Raw genomic sequence first — 19,971 nt, forward strand, 5'->3', positions numbered from 1 at the left:
ATCCCCTGCCGCGGTCAGCGTGCGGGTGCGAAAGGAAGCGTGAGCCACTGGTACTCCTCTGGCTTGCCATTGAGATCTACAGGCCACCCTTAAGCTCAGGCCGTTGCCTTGTTCCCGCAAGAAACAGAAGTCTCTGCACTCAGGGTCAGAGAAGGAGTCCTGGCCAGGCCAGGCCTCTATGTCCTGTTCAGCTTGGGAGGTGGGATATAGTTTAGGTTTGCCCTGATGGTCGGGGGAAATGAAATGGGCCACTGTCCCCGGGATTTGGGCGACGCTGATGGCGCCTCCTTGGGTTGTGTCCTGCTTGTGTGTTGTGTGTGGAGAGGTTGGAAAATGCCTTAGGCAAATCCAGGGGATATCAAGCTACTTAGGTGAGGGGTGGATTCGTTTGGATCCTGGTGGAGAGAGGAAGGCAAGGCGAGCGGGAAATACACGTGAGAGTGTTGGCTAAGCCCACAGGCTTACTGTTGGGTGGATAGATGGTCGGTGGACATAGGGTTCCCGGAACTCTTTTGGGATATCTTCAGGAGCATTTGGAGTCCCGTGTAGGGAAGGAATACAGGTGCACATTCGTGGACCATGCCAACCTTTTCCTCTCCTTTCTCAATGTGCTTCACGGCGGATCCTTGTTCCAGCGAATGGTGCCTTCACGGCACAGGATGGTGTCTTCTCACTGGGACCGATTTGGAGCCGTTGGGATGTTTTGTCCCTGTGTGGCCTCATTTCCCCTATGTTGAGGATATTAAGGTGTTCCTTAGGACAGCCCAGCGTCATTGCTATACCAGGTCGGCATAGCATTCCCTGAGGTTTGGCGCTCTTCCCGGAGGTCTTTGGGCCCAACCATGCAGAAAGAAGGGAGTTGGCTGCCAAGGAAACGCTACAGGTTTAAGGGCTGGAGTGAATGTGTGCTGCCGGGGTCATTTTGTCCTGCCACCTTCTGCTGCTGTGAGCCTGTGATCTCCAGCGTGCATGGCTTCAAGCCAGAGAAGTCACACCGGTTCAAGGGTGCAGGATGTTGGATGCGTTCTCTCATTGCACGGCTGTGGGTGACACGTTGGTTCTGGAGGACCTGGGTCTCATGGTTTCTCCAAGGTCTTGTCCTTGAAGGGAAGAATGCAAATGTGCAAGGTGCTACGGTAAGTTACCCAGTTGCTGCAAGGGTTTGGCCCGCCACTTTGGGCATTGGAATGGCTCCCTTGCCATTAGCTTTGGTTGCGGTCCTAGGGAAGTTCCTCTGACTTGGCAGGAGATGAGGAAGTATACCTGCTGGTGAGTCTCCCTTGATCAGTCCAGGGGTTCCTCAGGTGCCCTTTTTCATGGGTCCCTATGCGCCGCTTTTGATGGAGGACGTCATATTCGGCCAAGGGCCCTTCCCTTATGGAAGATCTCTCCCCTTGAGAGCGTGTCCACTGTGTTTAATCATAAGTGCCAAAGGCGTGTTTGTTCCCATAGAGGGCACTTGCTCTTAGGCTGAGGGGGCCCTGTTGTCCTGAGGGTGTCTCAGGGGAACAGGAAGACATCCTTTTGCTGTGATGGAGGGCAGATGGCTCAGGAGAGGAATTTCATGGTCCGAGAACAGGGGGTTCTTGGTCAGCGGCACTCTTTGTCCTGATGGCCGCACGCTCTGAAGGCGCCTGTGACACAATGCTTTCACGTTTGGCTGTGGACACACAGGCAAGATGGACAGCAAATGAAATGTTGAGGAGAGATAGAACACACATCGCTGGGTGGTATCGCCCTTTCCCTCGGTGCGCACGTGCACCCTCCTCAAGCATGTGTGTGTTCTCTCACCCCGAGCCAGGTGGAATGCCAGGGAAGGAATGCCAGCAGCAGCCTGGGGCCATCCGTATAATCCCTGATACCCGTTGAAGTGAGGACGGTGTGGCAAGGCGAGGCCAGGCGAAGGAGTCTCGGAGGGGTGTTGGCGTGCATTCCATGAGGATCCTGCTTTAACCCTTGTTGCGGTAAGCGACACTTCTTTGCTAAACCTAAAGGTTTGGCGACAGGAACGTGTGCACCGGGGCTACACCCTCACCTTCTGGTCTTTTCTCGGGGAACACGAGCTTTGATGCCCTGAGAACTGGCTGCATTTCTTGACCCATGGCTCGGCTCTGGCCACTTCTGTAGGCTGATATGATTCAGCTCGCTGGCCGTCCCGTGGTGGAATCTGCAACTTTGCATGTCCACCGTTCGAGCATGTGCTTGGATCGATGATGACTCCCACAAATGCATTCCTTGGAAATCTGAACAAAATGAGTGAGAAATCCCTACCGTCTCCTCGTTGGAACTGAGGTCCAGCACGTGGCTCCCAAAAGGAAAGTAGGGAGAGGTTCACGTTGCATTTGCGGCCGTGGGTGTCCACAGCCACGTTGTTCAAGTTGAGGGTTGTGGTCATCTCATGGGGGAAGAGCCATTGGGAAAGGAGCCTGGGATGGCAATGCAGGTGGGAAGGCTTGGAACAGCGTGCCGTCTCTGGGTTCCTTGATCTAGCCAGGACTGCTGTCCCCTGCCACGGTTCAGCATGCAGGTAGGAGAGGAAGCGTGAGCCATTGCTGGTTCTGCCGCCTGCACTTGGGTTCTACAGGCTGCCCCCACCTGCTGGTCATTGCCTTGTGGCCTCAAAGAAACTGACGTTTGTAGGCTCAGGGTCAGAAGAGGATTCCAGGCCTAGGGCAGGCTTCTTTGTCATGTTCTGCGTGGGAGACCAGATGCAGTTTAGGTTTCTCCTGATGAGGGGAGAAATCAAATGGGTCACTGTTCCTGGGAGTTTGGCCAATCTGATGGCTCCTCCTCGGGTTGTGTCCTGCTTGTGCGTGCTGTGTGAAGGGGCTGAAAAATGCCTTAGTCAGACTTGGTCACGGCAAGCTTCTTTGGTGAGGGGTGGCTCTGGCATCTTGCCGTGACACGTTGGGATCCCGGTAGAGAGAGAGTAAGGCAAGGCGGGTGAAAGAGACACGTGAGATGGCTGGCTAAGCCCACAGGTTTACTGGTGGGTGGATACATCGACAGTGGCCATGGGGTTCCCAGAACACATTTGGGATTCCCTCAGGAGCATCTGGAGGCACGTGTAGGGAGGGAATACGGGAGCACAGTTGTGGACTGTCCCGCCTCTTTCCTCTCCTTGGTCGATTTGCTTCATGGCGGGTCCTTGTGCCAGTGAATGGTTGCCTTCATGGCACAGTATGGTGCCTTCTCATGGGAGCCGATTTGGAGGCCTTGGGGTGTTTTGTCCCTGTCTGGCCACGTTCCCCCTGTGTTGAAGATGTGAAGGTGTTCCTGAGGACAGCCAAGCATCGTTTCTATACCCGGCCCTCATAGCGTTCCCTGAGGATTGGAGCTGTACCCGGAGGTCATTGGGGGCAACCATGCAGAAACAAGGGAGTCGTCTGCCAAGGAAAGGCTACAGGTTTCAGGGCAGGAGAGGATGTGTGGTGTGGGTGTCATTTTTCATGCCACCGCTGGTACACCGAGACTGTGGTATCCGGCGAGCCTGGCCAAAGGAGAGACAAGTCCTACCAGTTCAAGTGTCTAGGCTGTTGTCTGGGTTGTGTCGTTGCATGGCTGTGGGTAACAAGTGGCTTGTAGAGGACCTGGGCCCCAGGGTTTCCCCAATGTCACGTCACTGATGGGCCCAGAGTGTGAAAGTACCAGACACCACTGCAAGTTACACAATTGCTGCAAGGGTTTGCCCCGCCACATTGGGCGTCGGAATGATTCCCATGCCATTAGCTTTGTGTGTGGGCCAAGGGTAGGTTGCCAGTCTTGGCAGCAGGCCAGGAAGTATGGCTGCAGGTGAATCTCCATTGTTCAGTCCAGGAGTTCCTCTGGTGCGTTTTGTCACCGGTCCCTACAAGCTGCTTTTGTTGGAGGTCGTCCCATTTGGCCAAGGGCCGTTCCCTTGTGGAAGATCTCAGGGATCACATTTCCCCTTGAGGGTGAGTCCATTGTGTGGAAGCGTATGCACCAGGATTGGTTTGGTTCTCCAGAGGGCAGTGGCTCTTCCGCTGAGTAATCCCAGTTCCCCTGAGGGTGTCTCAGCGGTTCAGGATGACATCCCTATGCTGTGTCGGCGGGGAGGTGGCTCAGGCGGGGAAGTTCAAGGCCCATACCAGGGGGTTGATGGACGGCCCTGCTCTTTGTGCTGATGCCCGTGTGCTCTGAAGGCATCTGTGCCACGATGCATTCACGTTTGGCTGTGGACACACAGACATGATGGGCTGCAAATTAAATGTTGAGGGGAGATATAGTGCACATCGCTGGGCGGTATCACCCTTTGCCTCTGTGCGCCCCTTCACTTTTCTCAAACATCCCTGTGTTCTGTCACCCTGAGGCAGGTGGTGGAGTGCCAGGGAACAAACACCTGCAGCAGCATGTGGCCCTCTGTATAGTCCGTGACACCTGGCGAGGTGAGGACAGTGTGGCAAGGTGAGGCAAGGCGAGGCGAAAGAGTGTCAGAGTGGTTTTGGCGTGAAGTCCTTGACGATCCTCGTAGGAACCTTGTGGTGGTGAGTGGAACTTCTTTGCAGAAACCTAGATGTTTGGCCACGGGGACTTGTGCACTGAGACTACACCCTCACCTTCTTGGCTCTTCCAGGGGCACCCCAGATATGATGCCATGATCCTTAGATCCATTTGCAGCCCCGTGGGTCGGCTCTGGCCGCTCCTGACTGCTGACATGCTTGAGATCGGTGGCTGCCCCGCGGTGGAGCCTGCGACTTTGAACGTGCAGCCTTTGAGCAGGTGGATTGATGATGACTCCCATAAATGCACTGCTTGGAACTCTGAACAAATGAATGGGTCTCAGGTTTCTCCGCGGTCATGTCACTGACGGGCCCGGGGGCGAAAATACAAGGCGCCAAGGCAAGTAACCCAGTTGCTGCAAGGGTTTACCCTGCCAGTTTGGGCATTGGAATATCTCCAATGCCAATAGATTTCTGTGTGATCGAAGGGCATCGCCTCTGGCTCGACAAGGTTCCTGGTAGAAACCTTGTGGGGGTAAACGGAACTTCTTTGAAGAAACATAGATGTTTGGCCACGGAGACTTGTGCCGCGAGACTACACCGTCACATTCTGTGCTCTTCCTGGGGCACCCGAGCTCCGATGCCTTGAGACTTGGGTGCACTTCCTGCCCCGTGGCTCGAGTCTGGCCGCTCCCTACTGCTGAGAGGATTGAGCTTGCTGACAGTCCGCGACTTTGCACGTCCAGCCTTTGAGTAGGAGCGTGGATCAGTGATGACTCCCATAAATGCATTCCTTGGAAATCTAAACAAAATGAATGAGCAATACCTACCGTCTTCTCATCCTAACTGAGGTCCAGCACGTGGCTCCCAAAGGAAAATTAGGGAGAGGTCCATGTTGCATTTGCTACTGTGGGCGTGCACAGCAACATTGTTCAAGTTGAGGGTGGCGGGCTTCTCGTGCAGAAAGAGCCATGTGGAAAGGAGCCTGGGATGTCCATCTACATGGGAGGGCTAAGGACAACTTGACGTCTCTGGGCACCTGAGTCTAGCCAGAACTGCTATCTCCTGCCGCGGTCAGCGTGCGGCTGCGAAAGGAAGCGTGAGCCACTGGTACTCCTCTGGCTTGCCATTGAGATCTACAGGCCACCCTCAAGCTCAGGCCGTTGCCTTGTTCCCGCAAGAAACAGAAGTCTCTGCACTCAGGGTCAGAGAAGGAGTCCTGGCCAGGCCAGGCCTCTATGTCCTGTTCAGCTTGGGAGGTGGGATATAGTTTAGGTTTGCCCTGATGGTCGGGGGAAATGAAATGGGCCACTGTCCCCGGGATTTGGGCGACGCTGATGGCGCCTCCTTGGGTTGTGTCCTGCTTGTGTGTTGTGTGTGGAGAGGTTGGAAAATGCCTTAGGCAAATCCAGGGGATATCAAGCTACTTAGGTGAGGGGTGGATTCGTTTGGATCCTGGTGGAGAGAGGAAGGCAAGGCGAGCGGGAAATACACGTGAGAGTGTTGGCTAAGCCCACAGGCTTACTGTTGGGTGGATAGATGGTCGGTGGACATAGGGTTCCCGGAACTCTTTTGGGATATCTTCAGGAGCATTTGGAGTCCCGTGTAGGGAAGGAATACAGGTGCACATTCGTGGACCATGCCAACCTTTTCCTCTCCTTTCTCAATGTGCTTCACGGCGGATCCTTGTTCCAGCGAATGGTGCCTTCACGGCACAGGATGGTGTCTTCTCACTGGGACCGATTTGGAGCCGTTGGGATGTTTTGTCCCTGTGTGGCCTCATTGCCCCTATGTTGAGGATGTTAAGGTGTTCCTTAGGACAGCCCAGCGTCATTGCTATACCAGGTCGGCATAGCATTCCCTGAGGTTTGGCGCTCTTCCCGGAGGTCTTTGGGCCCAACCATGCAGAAAGAAGGGAGTTGGCTGCCAAGGAAACGCTACAGGTTTAAGGGCTGGAGTGAATGTGTGCTGCCGGGGTCATTTTGTCCTGCCACCTTCTGGTGCTGTGAGCCTGTGATCTCCAGCGTGCATGGCTTCAAGCCAGAGAAGTCACGCCGGTTCAAGGGTGCAGGATGTTGGATGCGTTCTCTCATTGCACGGCTGTGGGTGACACGTTGGTTCTGGAGGACCTGGGTCTCATGGTTCCTCCAAAGTCTTGTCCTTGAAGGGAAGAATGCAAATGTGCAAGGTGCTACGGTAAGTTACCCAGTTGCTGCAAGGGTTTGGCCCGCCACTTTGGGCATTGGAATGGCTCCCTTGCCATTAGCTTTGGTTGCGGTCCTAGGGAAGTTCCTCTGACTTGGCAGGAGATGAGGAAGTATACCTGCTGGTGAGTCTACCTTGATCAGTCCAGGGGTTCCTCAGGTGCCCTTTTTCATGGGTCCCTACGCGCCGCTTTTGATGGAGGACGTCATATTCGGCCAAGGGCCCTTCCCTTATGGAAGATCTCTCCCCTTGAGAGCGTGTCCACTGTGTTTAATCATAAGTGCCAAAGGCGTGTTTGTTCCCATAGAGGGCACTTGCTCTTAGGCTGAGGGGGCCCTGTTGTCCTGAGGGTGTCTCAGGGGAACAGGAAGACATCCTTTTGCTGTGATGGAGGGCAGATGGCTCAGGAGAGGAATTTCATGGTCCGAGAACAGGGGGTTCTTGGTCAGCGGCACTCTTTGTCCTGATGGCCGCACGCTCTGAAGGCGCCTGTGACACAATGCTTTCACGTTTGGCTGTGGACACACAGGCAAGATGGACAGCAAATGAACTGTTGAGGAGAGATAGAACACACATCGCTGGGTGGTATCGCCCTTTCCCTTGGTGCGCACGTGCACCCTCCTCAAGCATGTGTGTGTTCTCTCACCCCGAGCCAGGTGGAATGCCAGGGAAGGAATGCCAGCAGCAGCCTGGGGCCATCCGTATAATCCCTGATACCCGTTGAAGTGAGGACGGTGTGGCAAGGCGAGGCCAGGCGAAGGAGTCTCGGAGGGGTGTTGGCGTGCATTCCATGAGGATCCTGCTTTAACCCTTGTTGCGGTAAGCGACACTTCTTTGCTAAACCTAAAGGTTTGGCGACAGGAATGTGTGCACCGGGGCTACACCCTCACCTTCTGGTCTTTTCTCGGGGAACACGAGCTTTGATGCCCTGAGAACTGGCTGCATTTCCTGACCCATGGCTCGGCTCTGGCCACTTCTGTACGCTGATATGATTCAGCTCGCTGGCCGTCCCGTGGTGGAATCTGCAACTTTGCATGTCCACCGTTCGAGCATGTGCTTGGATCGATGATGACTCCCACAAATGCATTCCTTGGAAATCTGAACAAAATGAGTGAGAAATCCCTACCGTCTCCTCGTTGGAACTGAGGTCCAGCACGTGGCTCCCAAAAGGAAAGTAGGGAGAGGTTCACGTTGCATTTGCGGCCGTGGGTGTCCACAGCCACGTTGTTCAAGTTGAGGGTTGTGGTCATCTCATGGGGGAAGAGCCATTGGGAAAGGAGCCTGGGATGGCAATGCAGGTGGGAAGGCTTGGAACAGCGTGCCGTCTCTGGGTTCCTTGATCTAGCCAGGACTGCTGTCCCCTGCCACGGTTCAGCATGCAGGTAGGAGAGGAAGCGTGAGCCATTGCTGGTTCTGCCGCCTGCACTTGGGTTCTACAGGCTGCCCCCACCTGCTGGTCATTGCCTTGTGGCCTCAAAGAAACTGACGTTTGTAGGCTTAGGGTCAGAAGAGGATTCCAGGCCTAGGGCAGGCTTCTTTGTCATGTTCTGCGTGGGAGACCAGATGCAGTTTAGGTTTCTCCTGATGAGGGGAGAAATCAAATGGGTCACTGTTCCTGGGAGTTTGGCCAATCTGATGGCTCCTCCTCGGGTTGTGTCCTGCTTGTGCGTGCTGTGTGAAGGGGCTGAAAAATGCCTTAGTCAGACTTGGTCACGGCAAGCTTCTTTGGTGAGGGGTGGCTCTGGCATCTTGCCGTGACACGTTGGGATCCCGGTAGAGAGAGAGTAAGGCAAGGCGGGTGAAAGAGACACGTGAGATGGCTGGCTAACCCCACAGGTTTACTGGTGGGTGGAAACATCGACGGTGGCCATGGGGTTCCCAGAACACATTTGGGATTCCCTCAGGAGCATCTGGAGGCACGTGTAGGGAGGGAATACGGGAGCACAGTTGTGGACTGTCCCGCCTCTTTCCTCTCCTTGGTCGATTTGCTTCATGGCGGGTCCTTGTGCCACTGAATGGTTGCCTTCATGGCACAGTATGGTGCCTTCTCATGAGGGCCGATTTGGAGGCCTTGGGGTGTTTTGTCCCTGTCTGGCCACGTTCCCCCTGTGTTGAAGATGTGAAGGTGTTCCTGAGGACAGCCAAGCATCGTTTCTATACCCGGACCTCATAGCGTTCCCTGAGGATTGGAGCTGTACCCAGAGGTCATTGGGGGCAACCATGCAGAAACAAGGGAGTCGGCTGCCAAGGAAAGGCTACAGGTTTAAGGGCAGGAGAGGATGTGTGGTGTGGGTGTCATTTTTCCTGCCACCGCTGGTACACCGAGACTGTGGTATCCGGCGAGCCTGGCCAAAGGAGAGACAAGTCATACCAGTTCAAGTGTCTAGGCTGTTGTCTGGGTTCTGTCGTTGCATGGCTGTGGGTAACAAGTGGCTTGTAGAGGACCTGGGCCCCAGGGTTTCCCCAATGTCACGTCACTGATGGGCCCAGAGTGTGAAAGTACCAGACACCACTGCAAGTTGCACAATTGCTACAAGGGTTTGCCCCGCCACATTGGGCGTCGGAATGATTCCCATGCCATTAGCTTTGTGTGTGGGCCAAGGGTAGGTTGCCAGTCTTGGCAGCAGGCCAGGAAGTATGGCTGCAGGTGAATCTCCATTGTTCAGTCCAGGAGTTCCTCTGGTGCGTTTTGTCACCGGTCCCTACAAGCTGCTTTTGTTGGAGGTCGTCCCATTTGGCCAAGGGCCGTTCCCTTGTGGAAGATCTCAGGGATCACATTTCCCCTTGAGGGTGAGTCCATTGTGTGGAAGCGTATGCACCAGGATTGGTTTGGTTCTCCAGAGGGCAGTGGCTCTTCCGCTGAGTAATCCCAGTTGCCCTGAGGGTGTCTCAGCGGTTCAGGATGACATCCCTATGCTGTGTCGGCGGGGAGGTGGCTCAGGCGGGGAAGTTCAAGGCCCATACCAGGGGGTTGATGGACGGCCCTGCTCTTTGTGCTGATGCCCGTGTGCTCTGAAGGCATCTGTGCCACGATGCATTCACGTTTGGCTGTGGACACACAGACATGATGGGCTGCAAATTAAATGTTGAGGGGAGATATAGTGCACATCGCTGGGCGGTATCACCCTTTGCCTCTGTGCGCCCCTTCACTTTTCTCAAACATCCCTGTGTTCTGTCACCCTGAGGCAGGTGGTGGAGTGCCAGGGAACAAACACCTGCAGCAGCATGTGGCCCTCTGTATAGTCCGTGACACCTGGCGAGGTGAGGACAGTGTGGCAAGGTGAGGCAAGGCGAGGCGAAAGAGTGTCAGAGTGGTTTTGGCGTGAAGTCCTTGACGATCCTCGTAGGAACCTTGTGGTGGTGAGTGGAACTTCTTTGCAGAAACCTAGATGTTTGGCCACGGGGACTTGTGCACTGAGACTACACCCTCACCTTCTTGGCTCTTCCAGGGGCACCCCAGATATGATGCCATGATCCTTAGATCCATTTGCAGCCCCGTGGGTCGGCTCTGGCTGCTCCTGACTGCTGACATGCTTGAGTTCGGTGGCTGCCCCGTGGTGGAGCCTGCGACTTTGAACGTGCAGCCTTTGAGCAGGTGGATTGATGATGACTCCCATAAATGCACTGCTTGGAACTCTGAACAAATGAATGGGTCTCAGGTTTCTCCGCGGTCATGTCACTGACGGGCCCGGGGGCGAAAATACAAGGCGCCAAGGCAAGTAACCCAGTTGCTGCAAGGGTTTACCCTGCCAGTTTGGGCATTGGAATATCTCCAATGCCAATAGATTTCTGTGTGATCGAAGGGCATCGCCTCTGGCTCGACAAGGTTCCTGGTAGAAACCTTGTGGGGGTAAACGGAACTTCTTTGAAGAAACATAGATGTTTGGCCACGGAGACTTGTGCCGCGAGACTACACCGTCACATTCTGTGCTCTTCCTGGGGCACCCGAGCTCCGATGCCTTGAGACTTGGGTGCACTTCCTGCCCCGTGGCTCGAGTCTGGCCGCTCCCTACTGCTGAGAGGATTGAGCTTGCTGACAGTCCGCGACTTTGCACGTCCAGCCTTTGAGTAGGAGCGTGGATCAGTGATGACTCCCATAAATGCATTCCTTGGAAATCTAAACAAAATGAATGAGCAATACCTACCGTCTTCTCATCCTAACTGAGGTCCAGCACGTGGCTCCCAAAGGAAAATTAGGGAGAGGTCCATGTTGCATTTGCTACTGTGGGCGTGCACAGCAACATTGTTCAAGTTGAGGGTGGCGGGCTTCTCGTGCAGAAAGAGCCATGTGGAAAGGAGCCTGGGATGTCCATCTACATGGGAGGGCTAAGGACAACTTGACGTCTCTGGGCACCTGAGTCTAGCCAGAACTGCTATCCCCTGCCGCGGTCAGCGTGCGGGTGCGAAAGGAAGCGTGAGCCACTGGTACTCCTCTGGCTTGCCATTGAGATCTACAGGCCACCCTCAAGCTCAGGCCGTTGCCTTGTTCCCGCAAGAAACAGAAGTCTCTGCACTCAGGGTCAGAGAAGGAGTCCTGGCCAGGCCAGGCCTCTATGTCCTGTTCAGCTTGGGAGGTGGGATATAGTTTAGGTTTGCCCTGATGGTCGGGGGAAATGAAATGGGCCACTGTCCCCGGGATTTGGGCGACGCTGATGGCGCCTCCTTGGGTTGTGTCCTGCTTGTGTGTTGTGTGTGGAGAGGTTGGAAAATGCCTTAGGCAAATCCAGGGGATATCAAGCTACTTAGGTGAGGGGTGGATTCGTTTGGATCCTGGTGGAGAGAGGAAGGCAAGGCGAGCGGGAAATACACGTGAGAGTGTTGGCTAAGCCCACAGGCTTACTGTTGGGTGGATAGATGGTCGGTGGACATAGGGTTCCCGGAACTCTTTTGGGATATCTTCAGGAGCATTTGGAGTCCCGTGTAGGGAAGGAATACAGGTGCACATTCGTGGACCATGCCAACCTTTTCCTCTCCTTTCTCAATGTGCTTCACGGCGGATCCTTGTTCCAGCGAATGGTGCCTTCACGGCACAGGATGGTGTCTTCTCACTGGGACCAATTTGGAGCCGTTGGGATGTTTTGTCCCTGTGTGGCCTCATTTCCCCTATGTTGAGGATATTAAGGTGTTCCTTAGGACAGCCCAGCGTCATTGCTATACCAGGTCGGCATAGCATTCCCTGAGGTTTGGCGCTCTTCCCGGAGGTCTTTGGGCCCAACCATGCAGAAAGAAGGGAGTTGGCTGCCAAGGAAACGCTACAGGTTTAAGGGCTGGAGTGAATGTGTGCTGCCGGGGTCATTTTGTCCTGCCACCTTCTGGTGCTGTGAGCCTGTGATCTCCAGCGTGCATGGCTTCAAGCCAGAGAAGTCACGCCGGTTCAAGGGTGCAGGATGTTGGATGCGTTCTCTCATTGCACGGCTGTGGGTGACACGTTGTTTCTGGAGGACCTGGGTCTCATGGTTTCTCCAAGGTCTTGTCCTTGAAGGGAAGAATGCAAATGTGCAAGGTGCTACGGTAAGTTACCCAGTTGCTGCAAGGGTTTGGCCCGCCACTTTGGGCATTGGAATGGCTCCCTTGCCATTAGCTTTGGTTGCGGTCCTAGGGAAGTTCCTCTGACTTGGCAGGAGATGAGGAAGTATACCTGCTGGTGAGTCTACCTTGATCAGTCCAGGGGTTCCTCAGGTGCCCTTTTTCATGGGTCCCTACGCGCCGCTTTTGATGGAGGACGTCATATTCGGCCAAGGGCCCTTCCCTTATGGAAGATCTCTCCCCTTGAGAGCGTGTCCACTGTGTTTAATCATAAGTGCCAAAGGCGTGTTTGTTCCCATAGAGGGCACTTGCTCTTAGGCTGAGGGGGCCCTGTTGTCCTGAGGGTGTCTCAGGGGAACAGGAAGACATCCTTTTGCTGTGATGGAGGGCAGATGGCTCAGGAGAGGAATTTCATGGTCCGAGAACAGGGGGTTCTTGGTCAGCGGCACTCTTTGTCCTGATGGCCGCACGCTCTGAAGGCACCTGTGACACAATGCTTTCACGTTTGGCTGTGGACACACAGGCAAGATGGACAGCAAATGAAATGTTGAGGAGAGATAGAACACACATCGCTGGGTGGTATCGCCCTTTCCCTCGGTGCGCACGTGCACCCTCCTCAAGCATGTGTGTGTTCTCTCACCCCGAGCCAGGTGGAATGCCAGGGAAGGAATGCCAGCAGCAGCCTGGGGCCATCCGTATAATCCCTGATACCCGTTGAAGTGAGGACGGTGTGGCAAGGCGAGGCCAGGCGAAGGAGTCTCGGAGGGGTGTTGGCGTGCATTCCATGAGGATCCTGCTTTAACCCTTGTTGCGGTAAGCGACACTTCTTTGCTAAACCTAAAGGTTTGGCGACAGGAACGTGTGCACCGGGGCTACACCCTCACCTTCTGGTCTTTTCTCGGGGAACACGAGCTTTGATGCCCTGAGAACTGGCTGCATTTCCTGACCCATGGCTCGGCTCTGGCCACTTCTGTAGGCTGATATGATTCAGCTCGCTGGCCGTCCCGTGGTGGAATCTGCAACTTTGCATGTCCACCGTTCGAGCATGTGCTTGGATCGATGATGACTCCCACAAATGCATTCCTTGGAAATCTGAACAAAATGAGTGAGAAATCCCTACCGTCTCCTCGTTGGAACTGAGGTCCAGCACGTGGCTCCCAAAAGGAAAGTAGGGAGAGGTTCACGTTGCATTTGCGGCCGTGGGTGTCCACAGCCACGTTGTTCAAGTTGAGGGTTGTGGTCATCTCATGGGGGAAGAGCCATTGGGAAAGGAGCCTGGGATGGCAATGCAGGTGGGAAGGCTTGGAACAGCGTGCCGTCTCTGGGTTCCTTGATCTAGCCAGGACTGCTGTCCCCTGCCACGGTTCAGCATGCAGGTAGGAGAGGAAGCGTGAGCCATTGCTGGTTCTGCCGCCTGCACTTGGGTTCTACAGGCTGCCCCCACCTGCTGGTCATTGCCTTGTGGCCTCAAAGAAACTGACGTTTGTAGGCTTAGGGTCAGAAGAGGATTCCAGGCCTAGGGCAGGCTTCTTTGTCATGTTCTGCGTGGGAGACCAGATGCAGTTTAGGTTTCTCCTGATGAGGGGAGAAATCAAATGGGTCACTGTTCCTGGGAGTTTGGCCAATCTGATGGCTCCTCCTCGGGTTGTGTCCTGCTTGTGCGTGCTGTGTGAAGGGGCTGAAAAATGCCTTAGTCAGACTTGGTCACGGCAAGCTTCTTTGGTGAGGGGTGGCTCTGGCATCTTGCCGTGACACGTTGGGATCCCGGTAGAGAGAGAGTAAGGCAAGGCGGGTGAAAGAGACACGTGAGATGGCTGGCTAACCCCACAGGTTTACTGGTGGGTGGATACATCGACGGTGGCCATGGGGTTCCCAGAACACTTTTGGGATTCCCTCAGGAGCATCTGGAGGCACGTGTAGGGAGGGAATACGGGAGCACAGTTGTGGACTGTCCCGCCTCTTTCCTCTCCTTGGTCGATTTGCTTCATGGCGGGTCCTTGTGCCAGTGAATGGTTGCCTTCATGGCACAGTATGGTGCCTTCTCATGGGGGCCGATTTGGAGGCCTTGGGGTGTTTTGTCCCTGTCTGGCCACGTTCCCCCTGTGTTGAAGATGTGAAGGTGTTCCTGAGGACAGCCAAGCATCGTTTCTATACCCGGCCCTCATAGCGTTCCCTGAGGATTGGAGCTGTACCCGGAGGTCATTGGGGGCAACCATGCAGAAACAAGGGAGTCGGCTGCCAAGGAAAGGCTACAGGTTTAAGGGCAGGAGAGGATGTGTGGTGTGGGTGTCATTTTTCCTGCCACCGCTGGTACACCGAGACTGTGGTATCCGGCGAGCCTGGCCAAATAGAGAAAAGTCATACCAGTTCAAGTGTCTAGGCTGTTGTCTGGGTTCTGTCGTTGCATGGCTGTGGGTAACAAGTGGCTTGTAGAGGACCTGGGCCCCAGGGTTTCCCCAATGTCACGTCACTGATGGGCCCAGAGTGTGAAAGTACCAGACACCACTGCAAGTTACACAATTGCTGCAAGGGTTTGCCCCGCCACATTGGGCGTCGGAATGATTCCCATGCCATTAGCTTTGTGTGTGGGCCAAGGGTAGGTTGCCAGTCTTGGCAGCAGGCCAGGAAGTATGGCTGCAGGTGAATCTCCATTGTTCAGTCCAGGAGTTCCTCTGGTGAGTTTTGTCACCGGTCCCTACAAGCTGCTTTTGTTGGAGGTCGTCCCATTTGGCCAAGGGCCGTTCCCTTGTGGAAGATCTCAGGGATCACATTTCCCCTTGAGGGTGAGTCCATTGTGTGGAAGCGTATGCACCAGGATTGGTTTGGTTCTCCAGAGGGCAGTGGCTCTTCCGCTGAGTAATCCCAGTTCCCCTGAGGGTGTCTCAGCGGTTCAGGATGACATCCCTATGCTGTGTCGGCGGGGAGGTGGCTCAGGCGGGGAAGTTCAAGGCCCATACCAGGGGGTTGATGGACGGCCCTGCTGTTTGTGCTGATGCGCGTGTGCTCTGAAGGCATCTGTGCCACGATGCATTCACGTTTGGCTGTGGACACACAGACATGATGGGCTGCAAATTAAATGTTGAGGGGAGATATAGTGCACATCGCTGGGCGGTATCACCCTTTGCCTCTGTGCGCCCCTTCACTTTTCTCAAACATCCCTGTGTTCTGTCACCCTGAGGCAGGTGGTGGAGTGCCAGGGAACAAACACCTGCAGCAGCATGTGGCCCTCTGTATAGTCCGTGACACCTGGCGAGGTGAGGACAGTGTGGCAAGGTGAGGCAAGGCGAGGCGAAAGAGGGTCAGAGTGGTTTTGGCGTGAAGTCCTTGACGATCCTCGTAGGAACCTTGTGGTGGTGAGTGGAACTTCTTTGCAGAAACCTAGATGTTTGGCCACGGGGACTTGTGCACTGAGACTACACCCTCACCTTCTTGGCTCTTCCAGGGGCACCCCAGATATGATGCCATGATCCTTAGATCCATTTGCAGCCCCGTGGGTCGGCTCTGGCCGCTCCTGACTGCTGACATGCTTGAGATCGGTGGCTGCCCCGTGGTGGAGCCTGCGACTTTGAACGTGCAGCCTTTGAGCAGGTGGATTGATGATGACTCCCATAAATGCACTGCTTGGAACTCTGAACAAATGAATGGGTCTCAGGTTTCTCCGCGGTCATATCACTGACGGGCCCGGGGGGGGAAATACAAGGCGCCAGGCAAGTAACACAGTTGCTGCAAGGGTTTACCCTGCCAGTTTGGGCATTGGAATATCTCCAATGCCAATAGCTTTCTGTGTGATCGACGGGCATCGCCTTGGCTCGACAAGGTTCCTGGTAGAAACCTTGTGGGGGTAAACGGAACTTCTTTGAAGAAACATAGATGTTTGGCCACGGAGACTTGTGCCGCGAGACTACACCGTCACATTCTGTGCTCTTCCTGGGGCACCCGAGCTCCGATGCCCTGAGACTTGGGTGCACTTCCTGCCCCGTGGCTCGAGTCTGGCCGCTCCCTTCTGCTGAGAGGATTGAGCTTGCTGACAGTTCGCGACTTTGCACGTCTAGCCTTTGAGTAGGAGCGTGGATCAGTGATGACTCCCATAAATGCATTCCTTGGAAATCTAAAGAAAATGAATGAGCAATACCTACCGTCTTCTCATCCTAACTGAGGTCCAGCACGTGGCTCCCAAAGGAAAATTAGGGAGAGGTCCATGTTGCATTTGCTACTGTGGGCGTGCACAGCAACATTGTTCAAGTTGAGGGTGGCGGGCTTCTCGTGCAGAAAGAGCCATGTGGAAAGGAGCCTGGGATGTCCATCTACATGGGAGGGCTAAGGACAACTTGACGTCTCTGGGCACCTGAGTCTAGCCAGAACTGCTATCCCCTGCCGCGGTCAGCGTGCGGGTGCGAAAGGAAGCGTGAGCCACTGGTACTCCTCTGGCTTGCCATTGAGATCTACAGGCCACCCTCAAGCTCAGGCCGTTGCCTTGTTCCCGCAAGAAACAGAAGTCTCTGCACTCAGGGTCAGAGAAGGAGTCCTGGCCAGGCCAGGCCTCTATGTCCTGTTCAGCTTGGGAGGTGGGATATAGTTTAGGTTTGCCCTGATGGTCGGGGGAAATGAAATGGGCCACTGTCCCCGGGATTTGGGCGACGCTGATGGCGCCTCCTTGGGTTGTGTCCTGCTTGTGTGTTGTGTGTGGAGAGGTTGGAAAATGCCTTAGGCAAATCCAGGGGATATCAAGCTACTTAGGTGAGGGGTGGATTCGTTTGGATCCTGGTGGAGAGAGGAAGGCAAGGCGAGCGGGAAATACACGTGAGAGTGTTGGCTAAGCCCACAGGCTTACTGTTGGGTGGATAGATGGTCGGTGGACATAGGGTTCCCGGAACTCTTTTGGGATATCTTCAGGAGCATTTGGAGTCCCGTGTAGGGAAGGAATACAGGTGCACATTCGTGGACCATGCCAACCTTTTCCTCTCCTTTCTCAATGTGCTTCACGGCGGATCCTTGTTCCAGCGAATGGTGCCTTCACGGCACAGGATGGTGTCTTCTCACTGGGACCGATTTGGAGCCGTTGGGATGTTTTGTCCCTGTGTGGCCTCATTGCCCCTATGTTGAGGATGTTAAGGTGTTCCTTAGGACAGCCCAGCGTCATTGCTATACCAGGTCGGCATAGCATTCCCTGAGGTTTGGCGCTCTTCCCGGAGGTCTTTGGGCCCAACCATGCAGAAAGAAGGGAGTTGGCTGCCAAGGAAACGCTACAGGTTTAAGGGCTGGAGTGAATGTGTGCTGCCGGGGTCATTTTGTCCTGCCACCTTCTGCTGCTGTGAGCCTGTGATCTCCAGCGGGCATGGCTTCAAGCCAGAGAAGTCACGCCGGTTCAAGGGTGCAGGATGTTGGATGCGTTCTCTCATTGCACGGCTGTGGGTGACACGTTGGTTCTGGAGGACCTGGGTCTCATGGTTTCTCCAAGGTCTTGTCCTTGAAGGGAAGAATGCAAATGTGCAAGGTGCTACGGTAAGTTACCCAGTTGCTGCAAGGGTTTGGCCCGCCACTTTGGGCATTGGAATGGCTCCCTTGCCATTAGCTTTGGTTGCGTTCCTAGGGAAGTTCCTCTGACTTGGCAGGAGATGAGGAAGTATACCTGCTGGTGAGTCTCCCTTGATCAGTCCAGGGGTTCCTCAGGTGCCCTTTTTCATGGGTCCCTACGTGCCGCTTTTGATGGAGGATGTCATATTCGGCCAAGGGTCCTTCCCTTATGGAAGATCTCTCCCCTTGAGAGCGTGTCCACTGTGTTTAATCATAAGTGCCAAAGGCGTGTTTGTTCCCATAGAGGGCACTTGCTCTTAGGCTGAGGGGGCCCTGTTGTCCTGAGGGTGTCTCAGGGGAACAGGAAGACATCCTTTTGCTGTGATGGAGGGCAGATGGCTCAGGAGAGGAATTTCATGGTCCGAGAACAGGGGGTTCTTGGTCAGCGGCACTCTTTGTCCTGATGGCCGCACGCTCTGAAGGCGCCTGTGACACAATGCTTTCACGTTTGGCTGTGGACACACAGGCAAGATGGACAGCAAATGAAATGTTGAGGAGAGATAGAACACACATCGCTGGGTGGTAACGCCCTTTCCCTCGGTGCGCACGTGCACCCTCCTCAAGCATGTGTGTGTTCTCTCACCCCGAGCCAGGTGGAATGCCAGGGAAGGAATGCCAGCAGCAGCCTGGGGCCATCCGTATAATCCCTGATACCCGTTGAAGTGAGGACGGTGTGGCAAGGCGAGGCCAGGCGAAGGAGTCTCGGAGGGGTGTTGGCGTGCATTCCATGAGGATCCTGCTTTAACCCTTGTTGCGGTAAGCGACACTTCTTTGCTAAACCTAAAGGTTTGGCGACAGGAACGTGTGCACCGGGGCTACACCCTCACCTTCTGGTCTTTTCTCGGGGAACACGAGCTTTGATGCCCTGAGAACTGGCTGCATTTCCTGACCCATGGCTCGGCTCTGGCCACTTCTGTAGGCTGATATGATTCAGCTCGCTGGCCGTCCCGTGGTGGAATCTGCAACTTTGCATGTCCACCGTTCGAGCATGTGCTTGGATCGATGATGACTCCCACAAATGCATTCCTTGGAAATCTGAACAAAATGAGTGAGAAATCCCTACCGTCTCCTCGTTGGAACTGAGGTCCAGCACGTGGCTCCCAAAAGGAAAGTAGGGAGAGGTTCACGTTGCATTTGCGGCCGTGGGTGTCCACAGCCACGTGGTTCAAGTTGAGGGTTGTGGTCATCTCATGGGGAGAAGAGCCATTGGGAAAGGAGCCTGGGATGCCAATCCAGGTGGGAAGGCTTGGAACAGTGTGCCGTCTCTGGCTTCCTTGATCTAGCCAGGACTGCTGTCCCCTACCACGGTTCAGCATGCAGGTAGGAGAGGAAGCGTGAGCCATTGCTGGTTCTGCCGCCTGCACTTGGGTTCTACAGGCTGCCCCCACCTGCTGGTCATTGCCTTGTGGCCTCAAAGAAACAGACGTTTGTAGGCTCAGGATCAGAAGAGGATTCCAGGCCTAGGGCAGGCTTCTTTGTCATGTTCTGCGTGGGAGACCAGATGCAGTTTAGGTTTCTCCTGATGAGGGGAGAAATCAAATGGGTCACTGTTCCTGGGAGTTTGGCCAATCTGATGGCTCCTCCTCGGGTTGTGTCCTGCTTGTGCGTGCTGTGTGAAGGGGCTGAAAAATGCTTTAGTCAGACTTGGTCACGGCAAGCTTCTTTGGTGAGGGGTGGCTCTGGCATCTTGCCGTGACACGTTGGGATCCCGGTAGAGAGAGAGTAAGGCAAGGCGAGTGAAAGAGACACGTGAGATGGCTGGCTAAGCCCACAGGTTTACTGGTGGGTGGATACATCGACGGTGGCCATGGGGTTCCCAGAACACATTTGGGATTCCCTCAGGAGCATCTGGAGGCATGTGTAGGGAGGGAATACGGGAGCACAGTTGTGGACTGTCCCGCCTCTTTCCTCTCCTTGGTCGATTTGCTTCATGGCGGGTCCTTGTGCCAGCGAATGGTTGCCTTCATGGCACAGTATGGTGTCTTCTCATGGGGGCCGATTTGGAGGCCTTGGGGTGTTTTGTCCCTGTCTGGCCACGTTCCCCCTGTGTTGAAGATGTGAAGGTGTTCCTGAGGACAGCCAAGCATCGTTTCTATACCTGGCCCTCATAGCGTTCCCTGAGGATTGGAGCTGTACCCGGAGGTCATTGGGCGCAACCATGCAGAAACAAGGGAGTCGGCTGCCAAGGAAAGGCTACAGGTTTAAG

At 54.8% G+C, this 19,971-nt stretch overlaps 10 non-coding genes across 10 annotated transcripts; all 10 read left to right on the forward strand.

Moving 5' to 3' along the window:
* Window positions 1-2,204: 2,204 nt before the first annotated feature.
* LOC130707786 (small nucleolar RNA SNORD116) lies at window positions 2,205-2,296 on the forward strand. Its single transcript, XR_009007816.1, has one exon. It is a non-coding gene; the product is annotated as a small nucleolar RNA SNORD116 (small nucleolar RNA).
* A 2,446-nt stretch (window positions 2,297-4,742) lies between these two features.
* On the forward strand, window positions 4,743-4,835 carry LOC130707981 (small nucleolar RNA SNORD116). The gene has a single exon (XR_009008010.1). It is a non-coding gene; the product is annotated as a small nucleolar RNA SNORD116 (small nucleolar RNA).
* Window positions 4,836-5,223: 388 nt separating this feature from the next.
* Window positions 5,224-5,315, forward strand: LOC130707899 (small nucleolar RNA SNORD116). The gene has a single exon (XR_009007928.1). It is a non-coding gene; the product is annotated as a small nucleolar RNA SNORD116 (small nucleolar RNA).
* A 2,409-nt stretch (window positions 5,316-7,724) lies between these two features.
* On the forward strand, window positions 7,725-7,816 carry LOC130707787 (small nucleolar RNA SNORD116). Its single transcript, XR_009007817.1, has one exon. It is a non-coding gene; the product is annotated as a small nucleolar RNA SNORD116 (small nucleolar RNA).
* Window positions 7,817-10,262: 2,446 nt separating this feature from the next.
* On the forward strand, window positions 10,263-10,355 carry LOC130707982 (small nucleolar RNA SNORD116). The gene has a single exon (XR_009008011.1). It is a non-coding gene; the product is annotated as a small nucleolar RNA SNORD116 (small nucleolar RNA).
* Window positions 10,356-10,743: 388 nt separating this feature from the next.
* LOC130707900 (small nucleolar RNA SNORD116) lies at window positions 10,744-10,835 on the forward strand. The gene has a single exon (XR_009007929.1). It is a non-coding gene; the product is annotated as a small nucleolar RNA SNORD116 (small nucleolar RNA).
* A 2,409-nt stretch (window positions 10,836-13,244) lies between these two features.
* LOC130707788 (small nucleolar RNA SNORD116) lies at window positions 13,245-13,336 on the forward strand. Its single transcript, XR_009007818.1, has one exon. It is a non-coding gene; the product is annotated as a small nucleolar RNA SNORD116 (small nucleolar RNA).
* A 2,445-nt stretch (window positions 13,337-15,781) lies between these two features.
* On the forward strand, window positions 15,782-15,874 carry LOC114237589 (small nucleolar RNA SNORD116). The gene has a single exon (XR_003623121.2). It is a non-coding gene; the product is annotated as a small nucleolar RNA SNORD116 (small nucleolar RNA).
* Window positions 15,875-16,260: 386 nt separating this feature from the next.
* LOC130707928 (small nucleolar RNA SNORD116) lies at window positions 16,261-16,352 on the forward strand. Its single transcript, XR_009007958.1, has one exon. It is a non-coding gene; the product is annotated as a small nucleolar RNA SNORD116 (small nucleolar RNA).
* A 2,409-nt stretch (window positions 16,353-18,761) lies between these two features.
* LOC130707789 (small nucleolar RNA SNORD116) lies at window positions 18,762-18,853 on the forward strand. The gene has a single exon (XR_009007819.1). It is a non-coding gene; the product is annotated as a small nucleolar RNA SNORD116 (small nucleolar RNA).
* Window positions 18,854-19,971: the final 1,118 nt, after the last annotated feature.

Source organism: Balaenoptera acutorostrata, chromosome 3, assembly GCF_949987535.1.
Source record: "Balaenoptera acutorostrata chromosome 3, mBalAcu1.1, whole genome shotgun sequence".
NCBI classification, from domain to species: domain Eukaryota; kingdom Metazoa; phylum Chordata; class Mammalia; order Artiodactyla; family Balaenopteridae; genus Balaenoptera; species Balaenoptera acutorostrata.